This window comes from Mus caroli, unplaced genomic scaffold (assembly GCF_978045245.1).
Source record: "Mus caroli unplaced genomic scaffold, Mus_caroli_1 scaffold_18, whole genome shotgun sequence".
Lineage (NCBI taxonomy): Eukaryota > Metazoa > Chordata > Mammalia > Rodentia > Muridae > Mus > Mus caroli.
Window position 1 is genome coordinate 89246806 of NW_028227273.1, and position 12893 is coordinate 89259698.

Consider the following 12893-nt stretch of genomic DNA (forward strand, 5'->3'; position numbering starts at 1 on the left):
AATTCAGTCATTAGCGATATACCTATTTTACAAAGGCAGATTAGATACACTAGAGATTGAAGAAACTGGAGCAGATGTTTTCCCTCTGATAAGCACCATTCTATTAAAAAAGAAAAAAAAAACACCAAAAAAAAAAAAAACCAAAAAACCTAAAAAACAAAAAAACAAAAACCAACTCTAGAGGGTTGGAATTTGCCCAGAAAACAGGAATACATGGGTTTTAGGTCCTTTGACATTTAAAAAATTCCAAGAAATACTACGAGTGTGATCGCTGACCAGCATAGGGACTTACATGGGACTGCACACAGCCACGGTGGCTTAAGCAATGAGGGTCTCCTCGGTGTGTGTGTGTGTGCGCGCGCGCGGGTCACAGGTATCCCACATGCTTTCAAGGTCCTCAGGAGCTTCCTGTGGACACTTTATGGTTTGAGGCAGCCGTTGTCACCATTTCATAGTCCCAGGAGGAGGTGAGGTTCCCGTGCAGGTGACTTGATGACATTCCGGTACAGCCCCCAAATCTTAGTGAGAAGCAGCACACCACATGGATGTTGGTGCTGGATGTAAATTCTTGTCCCCACGTCTATCTATCCTTCTGGGACAGAGCAGTTTAAGGCCTAAGGAACCTGGAGGAAGCTAAGGCTACTCGAGTGTGAGGGTCATAGGTTGCATCATCAGACTCCTTTAGAGTGCCCACAGAGACCTGCAAAGGCTCACCCCTAACTCCTAAGGCTGGTGTCAGGCAAGTATTGATCTGGATGGGGCCCAGCTAACTCTCTTGTGTGGCTCTGCTTCTAAGACACTGGTGCTGGTAGGATTTGAACTCAGCTCTGTCTTTTCTCACCCGCAGATCTCTGCTTAACACCCCCTGTCTATCGATGGGATATTTCCCTCTGCTTGGGTATGTGTGCACCTGCCTTCCAAGAAATATCTGTGACTCAGCTAGCAAGTCCCGGGTGAACCTAGGACCATGGAAAGGACCTGCCACCTAGTTTGGGGTGAATGGCTTAACTATACGTTGGCTGCTTCTTCTGGGTGAGATTTTATTTTTCCTCTGAGAGAGCCACAGGGAGATACCACACACTAAACACCAGGCATCCTCTGGCCTTCCTCAGAATGTGGTCCTGCAGGTGAGGCTTGGCACGGCCATGTTCAACACCGGGTATAAAGGCATCATGAAGATTTAAAGGTGGTTGATTAACGTCAGGAACAGGGGGAGACCAGAATATGTCAGTCTTGAAAAAGGTTAACAAGCAACAGGTCAGGAAACAGAGGTCCTAGAAGAGGTGACACACAGGGCTAGAAAGGGCCTGGCCTCTGAGAACTGACTTTCTTTGGGTCAGAATACCTGTTACCAGACCAGGCTCCTCTCATCCCGTGACCTGTGCAATGAATGGCACTTTTGTTGCTGTCACTGCCATAAAACACCTGACAGAAACCACATTAAGGAAGGAAGGGTTTATTCTGGCTCCTGGTCTGAGGTATAATCCAGCATCATGGAGAGGCAGAGCAGGAGGCGCTGGTCACATGGCAGGCATTTAGCATGAGGAAGCAGAGTGGGGTGAAGGCTGGGCTCAGCTTACTTTCTCTTTTTGATTCAGTCTGGGACCCTGGCTCAGTCAGCTGCCCACCATCCATCCAGGAGGCCATCTCTCCCTTCTCAGACCTCCCTGGAGACATGCTCACAATTGTCCATCAAGTTGACAGTCCAGAGTTACCACATGCTGTTTGTTTAGGCTTGGGCTTTTCTGAGATCAGCAATGTTGGTTCAATTCAGTGTTGTCAACAACTTTGGCCCAGGGAGGTAGTTCAAACATGGTACCTTTTGATGTGTGTGTACGAGTGTGTGTGTGTGTGTGTGTGTGTGTGTGTGTGTGTGTGTGAGAGAGAGAGAGAGAGAGAGAATGTAAGTATGATTGTGAGAGTGCATTGTAAGAATGTATGTGTGATTGTGTGTGAGTGTGTATGTGTAAGTATGTGAGTGTGTGTATGTGTGCGAGTATGTGTGTGTCTATGTGTATGTCTACGTGTGAGTGTGTGTGAGTGTGCATAGATGTGAGGTCAGAGATCAACACCAGGCATCCTTCTCCATCATTCTCTATCTCCATTTCATTTTGGAGGCAAGATCTGTGGATGGACCTGGAGCTCAAGGCTTTAGCTACTCTGGCTGGCCAGCAGGCCACACATCCTCCTGTCCCCATGTCCACAGCACTGGGGATTAGATCATGATAGGAAAATGGCATCACATATGACTTTTTTGTGAGTACTAACAACTGAAATCACATGGCCATGATTGCGTGACAAGCACTTTCCTGACTGAGTCCTCAGACTGGACCTTTTCTTGTTCACAGCTGTTTTTTTCGGAGCCTGTCTCCCAGGTAGGAGGAGACATCCTTTGTAATGGGATCTATATAGGTAGAAAGCTGTTAGCAAGGAGAATGATTAATAATAACAATAATGACATTTCAGCTTTTGGTCAACCATTTTTTTAATCTTTTTAAACGATTTCTTTTTATTGTTGTGTTTGCTTGCATGTATGTCTGTGAGTATGTGCATACACGTGTGTGTACATCCACAGAGGCCAGAAGAAAGCGTTAGATTCCCTGGAGTTTGAGTTATTGGTGGTTGGGCTGGGGACTGAATATGAGTCGTCTGAAAGAGTAGCCTGCACTGTTCAGTGCCAAGCCATTGATTGCTGCAGCTCCCGTGACATCATTTCTTAGTCTGACAAATGTTTATTAAGAACCTACAACATATGGCCCCATGCATGCAGAAGAGCAGATCAGGTGAACAGGGGAGGGTATTGGGAAGGTGAGGGTGTACTGTAGGGATGAGTGGAGAGTGTGGTGCCACTCAGGTGTGAAGCAAGTCATGTCTCTATTTGACCTTCATCCTGGAGCACAGGAACCATGCAAGGACTTTGAGGGGATGAGAGCTGTGGACCCCAGAGTGAGGGACAGTTCGAGCCACTATATACCCACGGCCCAGGTGCTATATTAAGCAGCACATGACCAGGTTTGTTTCATTTCTTCTCTGATCGCAGCTTCTTTCTCCCTCCTTAGATGTCAAGTGCTCCTTGATTCGCAATGGGGTTATGACCCCATAGGTCATCTGTGTTGCTTGGTCTTTGTCAACCTGACAGGAACCTAGACATAGCTGGGTAGAGGAAATCTTTTTGTTGTTGTTTTTGTTATTGTTTTTGTTTTGTTTTGTTTTGTTTTGTTTTTGAGACAGGGTTTCTCTGTGTAGCCCTGGCTGTCCTGGAACTCACTCTGTAGACCAGGCTGGCCTCGAACTCAGAAATCCGCCTGCCTCTGCCTCCCAAGTGCTGGGATTAAAGGTGTGCGCCACCACTGCCTGGCTGAGGGAATCTTTTATAAGCAACACCTGTCAATAAAAAAGCCAAAGACCAATGAGCTGAGGCAGGAAATAGGAGGTGGGACACTGGGAGGAAGAGAGGATTCTGGGAATGAGTGAGAGAATAAATGAGAGAAGCTGGCGAGACATGAAGGAAGAAGCAGGCAGGACTAAGGAGAGGTAACTAACCAAGTGGTAGACATGGAATAGTTTGAGTTGGTTAAATACGTTATGAGCTAGTCAGGATGAGCCAAAGCTTGGTATTCAATAATAACTAATTAGTCTCAAAGTCATCATTCCAGTAGCTGGGGATGGGAAAGGAAAATTTAGAATTTAATTTTTTTTCACAAAAATATGCCTCCAAATACTTGTAATACAGTGAACTCAGTGAACATCATAGGGAAGCCTAGACTGCACAAAATGTATTCAGGACACTTGCATTAGCCTAAACTCTGGAAACCATCCAATGTAAGCCTGCCTTACAGTCAACTATTGAGCATCTCATTGCAAATTATCAACTATTTAGAGTGAAGAAGACAGCAGCTTTTCCAGGTATGCTTCACGACAGACAGCTGGGTTATCCTCAGTGTAACCTCTGTGTTTTGAAGCAAGGCCCTGGTACTATTTTTTCCCTCTACACATTTGAATGTGTGTTTCAGAGAGAAGACTGCAGTGTTACCACCATATCACAGAAACCTCCTAACTAAAGCAGAATCTAGTCAGTTCCTCTGTTCCCCCCATGCTCCTTTGACTTGGTACAGGTTGGGTTAATGCAGGGTCTGACCAGGTCTCTGGTCTGAAGAGCTAATATAGTTTTTAACTCACTCACTCACCCTTCCTTCCTTCCTTCCTTCCTTCCTTCCTTCCTTCCTTCCTTCCTTCCTTCCTTCCTTCCTCCCACCCTCCCTCTCCCTCCCTCCCTCCCTCCCTCCCTCCCTCCCTCCCTTTCTCTGTCATCCACCTGAGGACCAGGCTGTCTTTGTCCCGTGTCACATCCTACAGTTTGGGTTTGCTGATGTTCTTCTGTGGATTTGGGAGTGGATGGGGTTCCAGCTTGAGTTTTGGGGGACCCCAGCTTCTTGTGTGTTGGTTGACAACACTCTTAGGCCAGAGGCGCTTACAAGGTGTCCTTAGGGTCAAAGAATGTTAAGAAAATTAGTGATTAAGTCACTGTGTTAAAACTGCCTAGTAAGTATTTATATTCTGAACATTTATTGGCCTTTTGAAAACTCACATATCTAAATCAAATGAAACAATATTTCTATTGCATTCTTTTAATTTTTTCTTTACATAAAATGCTCAGGCTTACCTATTTTGCATGAGTATATGTGTATATGAATGTGCGTGTGCCGTACACACATGTGGAGGGCAGAAAACAATTCATGGAAACTGATTTTCTATCGTGAGTCCTGGGGACTGAACTCAAGTGGTCAGGCTTGGTGGCAAGCTCCTTTGCCCGTGGAGCCCTCCCACGGGCCCTTCATTGTATTCTTAAATAATCATGATTACTAGCAGACACTAAATGGCTTCTTGCATTTTGTAATAAAGTTGAAAACTACCACCCACATTTCTTCTTTCATCTGCGTTTTACAAGTCATCAGGGCCCAGACTGAAGCCTACCGCTGTTTCAGATGCACGGTAGTAGCATTAGGATTGCTTTGCCTCCTGAGTGAGCCTCACTGCCATCCATCACTGGGACTTTAGCAAAGTTCCAGACTGACACCTTACACATTAAAGAGAGACTCCCTGTGTCCCAGAGCGTGACTGTCCTGGGAAATCACCATTTCTATTGTTCTTTTTTATTCTAAAAATTTGATGTTCTCACTACCTCATGCAAAAATCATCTCTCTGTCTTTGTCTGTCTGTCTCTGTCTGTCTGTTCTGTCTCTCTCCCTCTCTTTCTTTTTTCTACTTGGAGTCACTGTTAGGTCAGGTTGTAGCATGAGTTAATTCTTCATTACTTCTTAAGGCTTAACAGCAGTCTGTTTGTATGAACTTACCACAGTTTGTGTATTCATTCGGCTATTAATGAGGGAGACTGGGCTGTTTCTACTACATGGTTGCTTCGAGTCACACCATCATGAACACTGTCGTACAAGCATCTGTTTGGGTTCTGGTGCATAGCTTTTCCTGGTATGTAAGAAGTACTTCAATACCCCTAATCTGGGAACCCTAACTCTACAGACAATAGGACATTGTTGAAAGGTGTGTCACTTGATCAGAGCTCACGGTTTGGACAGCGCTGGGCAGGTGCTTTTCCTTCAATAACTTCTGCTATGTAGCCCCATGAGCCCCTGGCTGGCCACAGTCACAGTGCACCTGGGACCACATGGTCGGATTTAAAAATCTCTGACTTGGTGAGAGATGGGGACCTAGGACATTGTGGCTGTCCATAAGATACATGAAGTATTTGAGGCACCAAAAAAGATGGAGGGACTGGGTTGAAAGGGACTGTGGAGGCAGCTGGTGAAGTCAGGGCTTTGTTGCTGCGGAGGTCCTCTCAAGGGGATCAATGTCTGTCATTGACAGGCAAGTATAGTGTGGTAGCTTGTTGGGACCAAAAAAGGGGGGCCCAGGGGATGCCCTGGGGAAGGGGAGGGGAGACCCACACCCCGCCAGAGTTTTACCTATTCTCTGGTCAGTCAGGCATGGGAGGGCTGTTATCTATCTTCCACTCATCCCTGGGTGAGCATCTAAGCCTCTGACCCACTCTTTAGCGGGTAGCAAGGGACATCCCTACCTGGGATTCCCTGAGCTACTTTGCTAAAGCCACCAGGATTATGGGAGAGAGGGATGAGGGAAGAGGTTCCCAACACTGGCGAGAATGAGTGCAGCGGATCTTGACTGGAGCACAGGAAGGCCTTCTAATGGGAGATTAGAAACGGCTCATTAGGAGAAAGCCTGTCCCATCCTCCAAGCGCAGTGGGCCTTGATGAGCAGAGACATTCTATGGTTTTAGAGCTTTATTATAGAAAGGCAGGGAGAAAGAGAGAAGGTAGAAAGAGAGGGGGGAAAGGCTAGAGAGAAAGAGAGTAAGAGGGAGAGAGGAGAGGAGAGGAGAAGACAAAGAGAGAGGAGAGAGGGGGAGAGAGTGAGGGGGTAAGAAGTAAGAGAGACAAGTAAGAGGTAAGAGAGCAAGCAGGGGCTGAACAGCTCTTTTTATGGTCTTTACTGTTGCTAGGTAACTGGGAAGGAGTTTAACCTGAAGGTCAGAAGCTTGGGCCATTGCCTACATGACTTATAGCCATGCTTCTCTTGTGGGGACTTTGGGGGGTGGTAACTTAGGCAGGAGTTAGAGTTCCAGGAGCATGAGGGAAGGTCTACCGTGCTATGAAGGTGAATTATCACCATTTTCAGGGTTCAGACCTCAGCTCAACTGGAGACCAGCCCGCAATTCCCCACAGTAGCTGACATAGATGACATAGCAGTGGCCCACAATGCCAAGTGGACTGAGTGGGTGCTGTGTGTATCTTAAATCCTGGTGGTCATTCCAAGGTACGAGACAAGCAGTGTTTATGACAAATGAGCCCATTCCTGCTTCCAGTTGGTTTTCCTCTGGCTCTCCTGCCTAGAAAAGCCAGGAGAGACAAGTTGCATTTGTTGCCACCAGGGGCAGACTTCAGTCCTGCTTGGCTTCTGTGTAATACTCACGTGTACTAGATGGGAAGAGAGTTGGTGAAAATAGCAAATAATCTGTCTAACTTCCAAAGGATGATTGAAATTGCCTTCATGGCACCAGGCTGATGTTCTCTGGTTCCAAGAACTGGGTAGGGTTGCCGTTTGCTTCTGTTGCCATGGTCAAAAATGGTCATGTGACTGAGTAAGGAGAGAATCCTGGTGGTAATTCCCAGTGAATGACAAGATCAAGTCCCCGCTAGAGGAACATGGCTTCATCCCTTAACCAGGTTTTGAATTCAGCACTGTTTTCTGTGGTGTTGTGAGGCTTCTGCCTCCAAGGGGAATGGGCCCAGTGGTCAGTCATGGGGACGTGCACTCGGATGCCAGCTGGTGCATGGAGTATACTGATGTCTTTGTGACCTCTCTCACTTTGATGTTGGGTTTAGCGAAGCCTTTCTCAAGCAGCAAAGGCATTTCAAAGCTTCAGGAACCATTAGGTAATATTCTAAACCTGGAATTCATGGCCAGCATCTGCCTATAAGCTATAGAAAAATCAGAAGATATGTTCAGATGAATAGCACGGATCCCGGAGGTGGCAGTCAATGATGTGGCTTTCCCTCACAGTGCCAAGCTTGCTCGTCCCTCCTGGTATGAAGTGACCAAGAGCCCAGCCCAGGCTAATTGTGTTTATTTTAGAGCCAAACACATCCCTATACTTCATCGTGCCACAAAGAGAGGCATTGAGGTTGGATCGTTCCTCTAATATTTACAGAGCACCTCCTAGGAGCCAGAACATTGTTCTGCTCTCTGCCTGCACCAGGAGGACAAATAGATATTGTTTCTGCTCAGATGGGGCCTATAGCGAGTGAGAGAGAGGCATAAAAGAGCAACAGCAGATAACCCACACTAATAAACATGTGACTCAGAGTTGTGACAAATGTCATGAGGCACAAACAGGGAGTGTAGTGGAAAACAGCGAGCAAGTCTCTGAGGAAGGAGCTCTTGGGATGGGGCCTAACTGTAATGGGAGCTGGAGACCTCTGAGAAGAGAAAGGCCTGTTAAATCAGTACTGCTGGTTAGAGTGGCCCGAGAAGAAGCCAGAAAGGACAGCACGACCTGTGCCTTGCGGGGCTCCATAGGCCTCACACAGATTTGGATTTCCTCAGCCATGTAATGGAAGCCCCAGAGGGGCAAAAAGCTGGGCAGTGGCATAGTTCCAAGGGGAAAGAGGTCATTCTGATAGGGTTAGACCAGAATGGTGAAGGACATATTGGCCCTATGTGGTGATTGGGGGGGGCAGGGAAGAGGCTGTGAATGGAGGGGTGAGATTGAGAGGGTCTGGACAGGAGAAAAAACAACTAGAGAAGGCATTGCCTAGGCTGCATCCACACTCAGTGATCCCAGCAGGTCCCAGTGGCTGACAGGACACCAGGGACCAGGGCTAGCCATCTTTCCCAGGCCTGTTATGATATAGCCCTACCAATCAGGTGGCACAGATCATCCTAGAAACTACAGATTTAAGGGCCAGATGTGGCAGCATCACTCCAATATCCACCTCCATTTTCTTTAGGATTTCATGGTGAGGCCTTGACTGTCCTGGAACCTGCTCTATAGATCAGGCTGGCCTTGAACTCATACGAAAAGATCTGTCTGAGTCTGCCTCCTGAGTGCAGGGATTAAAGCCCTGAGACGCAGTCTTCTTTCAGTATTCTCTGGCTCTGAGTCTTCACCGTGGTGAAGGACACCTCTCTCCCCATGTTGTGACTCTATATTAACCAATTTAATCTGTAATGACATTGTTTCCAAATAATATCCCTCTGAAGTTCTGTGGGATAGGGCTCTAATAGACTTGGTTCAACTCAATCCACACTTGGACGTCTATGTTGACCTTCGGCTCAAGGCCAGCTCTGGGTTCACAAAGGAGGGCCAGTGTGGATATGGAAGGGAAGCAAAGCCATCCCCCAGGGAAGCAAGAGGAACGGCTAACCTCAGACTCCAGGTCCCACAGTGGCCATGAAACTTGCACAGGAAACAGAAAGGGAGTATGACTCAAAACCTGCTTTCTGAGAACCACAGAGTTTCTAGTCTGACACACACAGAGTATGCTAGATAGTTTTGTGTAAACTTGACCCAAGCTAGAGTCATCTGAGGGAAGGGAACCTTAATTCAAAAAACTGCCTCTGTAAGATTAGGCTGTAGGAAAGCCTGGAGGGCGTTTTCTTCATGATTGACATGGGAGAACCTAACCCACTGTGGGTGGTGCTGACACTGGGGTAGTAGTGCCAGGTTCTATAAGCATGCAGGCTGAGCAAGCCATGAGGAGCAAGCCAGTGGGCAGTATCCCTCCATGGGATCTTCATCGGCTTCTGCCTGCAGATTCTAGCCCTGCTTGAGTTCCTGTCCTGACTTCCTTCAATGATGAGCAGTGATGTGGGGAAGTAAGACAAATAAGCCCTTTCCTCCCCAACTTGCTTTTGGTCATGGCTTTTGGTTCAACACAGAACAGAAACTTTCACTAAGATGCTGAGACTTAAATATTCTGGACTTCAGAGGATGAATATGTGTCAGTATCTAGTCATAACTGACAAGGAAGGTAAACTCAGGTTCTTTGTATTTTAAACCCTTTAGTCCTGTTGTAAAGCAAGTGCTGCTTTTCTAATGAGAAGAACCAACACTTTCTAGGTTACCCGCCGCAGGGTAGACGATTTCATTTATGGGTGACACCCATTAGCACTGCCTGATTTTATAAGATAATGAAGGACAATCATAGCCTAAAGCTGAGACTCAAAATGCACAGGGGACTGGACATGGACAAGCCAGGGCAAGTATCCATGATGGCAGCTTCTTGGCAGAATCAATCTCTTCTCTCCCCTTCCTCTTCCTCTTGTGCCACCCACCCACCCATCCACCCATCCATCCATCTTGCAGAGGTCAGAAGACAACCTCTGCTGTTCTGTTCCTCAAATGCTCTCAAGTTGCCATTTTTCTCCAGACAGGGTACCTCACTGGAACTCACCAAGTAGCCCTTAGGGATCTATCCCACTCCACCTCCCCAGCTCTGGGATTGCAAGTGTGTACCACTGTAGAGGGTGATCTTCAACGCACCTTCTGGGGACTGAACTCTGGTCTTCATATTTTCAAGCCAAGGGGTTTACTCATTTGGCCACCGCCCCAGCCCTGTAATCACCTTTAAAGTGGAGTTGTGCCAACAGTTGCAGGATTTTTGCTATGGTTGTGTGTGACACCAAGGAGAAAGGCGCAGGAGCTAGCTATCAGCCCTGTGCTTGGCTGCTATTCTGGACCAAGCCTTAGTCTGAGCCTCATGCTAAGCATTGGAGCATGGAAGTGTGGGGTCACCCAAGTGACATAGCAGAGCTAGGATTTTTTTTTTCTTTCTTTAATTTTTGCCTTCAGTGTGGTCTTTCTGTCTGTTATAGGAAGCCTGCCTGGTTTACCAGTCACATCTATGAGGCACAGTGGCTAACTGGACTATGGAATGAAGCCAGGGATTAGCCTGGGGCAGGAGAAGGAGACAAGTGTCCAGGTTTTGTGAGATTTCTGGGGACTTTGAGATCTTTATCTGAAAACACCAGGAACACTTGGAGCCTGTTCAGTAACCATCTCCTGCTGTGGGTGGGATATTTTGATTTTGGAAAGTACCCACTAGTAATTTTATTATGTACCCCATATTTTTACTTTTGACTGTCCACTTGTTCCCCTCTTTCACGTTCATAGGTTCAGAGCACCCAACAGTTGCTTTGGAGAGAACATAAGATGGAAATTACCTGAAATAAAGAATTCGTGAGGTGAGTTATGTGTGTGTGTCTGTCTCTGTCTGTGTGTCACTCTCTCTCTCTGTGTATATTCCATGGTCCTAGCCAAACTTGGGGGCAGAGAGATTAATGGTAAAAATGAAAAATTGTCTGAGATTATCTGTCTCATGTGATATTGACACGTGTCCAGTGCTAACATGCAAATGGTGAGCCTTGAACTTGTTGGAACTTACAGCCTCTTGTCGAAGTGGAAGCAACATCCTAACCCGCTGAGCTATCTTCTTCTGAATTTGTCACTGGATGGATGGAGCAAGGTTCAGAATTTCCAAGATTCTTATCTTCTGAATTGAGCTGACGGTGGCCAGTAGTCAAAACCCCACATTCTATTCCAAGAAACACAGAGCCACTTATGTACAGAACTAAACTCCCCAAATTGTGCTAAATCATGTGATTTAAATACTGCTCTATCTAGGGATGAAGACTAAGGCAATGTGCAGTCCCATTAATAATGAATGGTTTGCCGGATTCTAATCCTGTTAAGCACACAGTTGCCCTGCAAATGTATTAGTGATGATGTGTATTTGTGAATTAAGCCCTTGGTGCGTCAGGCTTATGAGCCTAATTGTCTATTCGAAAGGCTATCACTTCATCGCCTCATGAAAATTAAAGAGGGCCCTTTTGTGGGAGCCTTGTGTTAATCCTCACGGTGATATTTCCCTTTCTTTTCCATTTCCTCTTTATTGAGCGTTATTATAATTTAAATGCAACTGAAGCAAATCCTGCCATTATACTGAAATTGATTATTAAAATAACACTGATAATTATACTCAGGTACTAGAAAATAACACATATGCAGTGCTGGCAGAGAGATTAAACACGCCCTTCCTCCGGAAGAGACACAGGCCACTAAAAATAGGAGAATGGGCCAATATATCTCTGAAATGGGCTGAAGATTTAGTGGCTGTTCTACCTCATGGAAGTCTGAGTGATTTCGACTAAAATCATCATCTGCATCAATGTCTGATGAGATGGCGTGAACAGTTTATTTGAGAATGTCCTAGTATTAGGCTCTAAAGGGACTTTTCTTTATCCATTTTTTTTGAATTAAAAAAAATCTTTTCAGATGAAAAAATATTATATCCAGTGCCTGGTCTCTATTGTCAAATAGCACTCAGGGGAAAATTTTTAGTGAAATTCTGTTTTGAACACCAAAAGAATTTGTCTGTTTTTATTTTTTTTAAGCCAAAAAAAAAAATCCTTTCTTTTAGAATGTGTTTAGAAAACTCAAAGGTGTCTTTGTCTTTAAACTTCAACCGACTCAGGACTTGTGACTGCTCTGTTTGAAGAATTTTCTTTTGAAAAGCAAAGTTTGGGGGGGGGTGCCGAGAAAGTACAGGCAGTACTGCCTGGCACTGGTGCCTCTGGCCTCCTCTCCTTTCGGGGATTTGAAGAATTTAGTGCTCAGTATCTGAAGCAGTAGACAGAAGGACAGGTGACCACTGAGCCATGGGGCAAGCATGCAAGGAGATGACCTTTGAGGTGCCGCTAGGAAAAGTGAATAGGCAGGGGAACGTTCCTCCTTTCAAAAATAATTTCAAAGATGCTGATGCCCAGAGAGTCTGCATATACTCCAGCCTGGCTCCAGCCACAGGGTTAGACTTCACAGGTGGAGGCCATGCAGCCTATCCTCAGCTCAGATACAAATCCTGCTTGCTTTCTTTGGAAAACCCATCACTTCTAACGTTGTTGGTAGTATGTGGAGTCAAACTGGTAAACTGGCCTTTAGAAATGAGGGCTGGGTCCCCCAACAACTGGAGCAGGGACTGTGCCTGTCTGTGGAATCTGTTACCAAACACAGCTGCCTTGTCTGGCCTCAGTGCGAGGGGATGCGCCTAACCCCACTGAGACTTGATAGATCAGGGTAGGGGGTTGGGGGACACCATCTCAGAGGAGAAGGGGAGGGACCCTTTGGGAGGGTGGAACAGCGATTGGTATGTAAAAAAATAAATTTAGAAAACAACCTGAGGACCCAACTCTACCATTCCTGGGCATATACCCAAAAGATTCTCCAACATGTAACAAGGACAGATGCTCCACTATGGTCATAGCTGCCTTATTTATAATAGCCAGAAGCCTGCAAAGAACCC

The 12893-nt window shown here is 46.1% G+C and overlaps 1 long non-coding RNA gene across 1 annotated transcript; it reads left to right on the plus strand.

Moving 5' to 3' along the window:
- Window positions 1-871: 871 nt before the first annotated feature.
- Window positions 872-11057, plus strand: LOC147000566 (uncharacterized). The gene is made up of 3 exons (XR_015045890.1): window positions 872-953; window positions 10709-10779; window positions 10982-11057. It is a non-coding gene; the product is annotated as an uncharacterized LOC147000566 (long non-coding RNA).
- Window positions 11058-12893: the final 1836 nt, after the last annotated feature.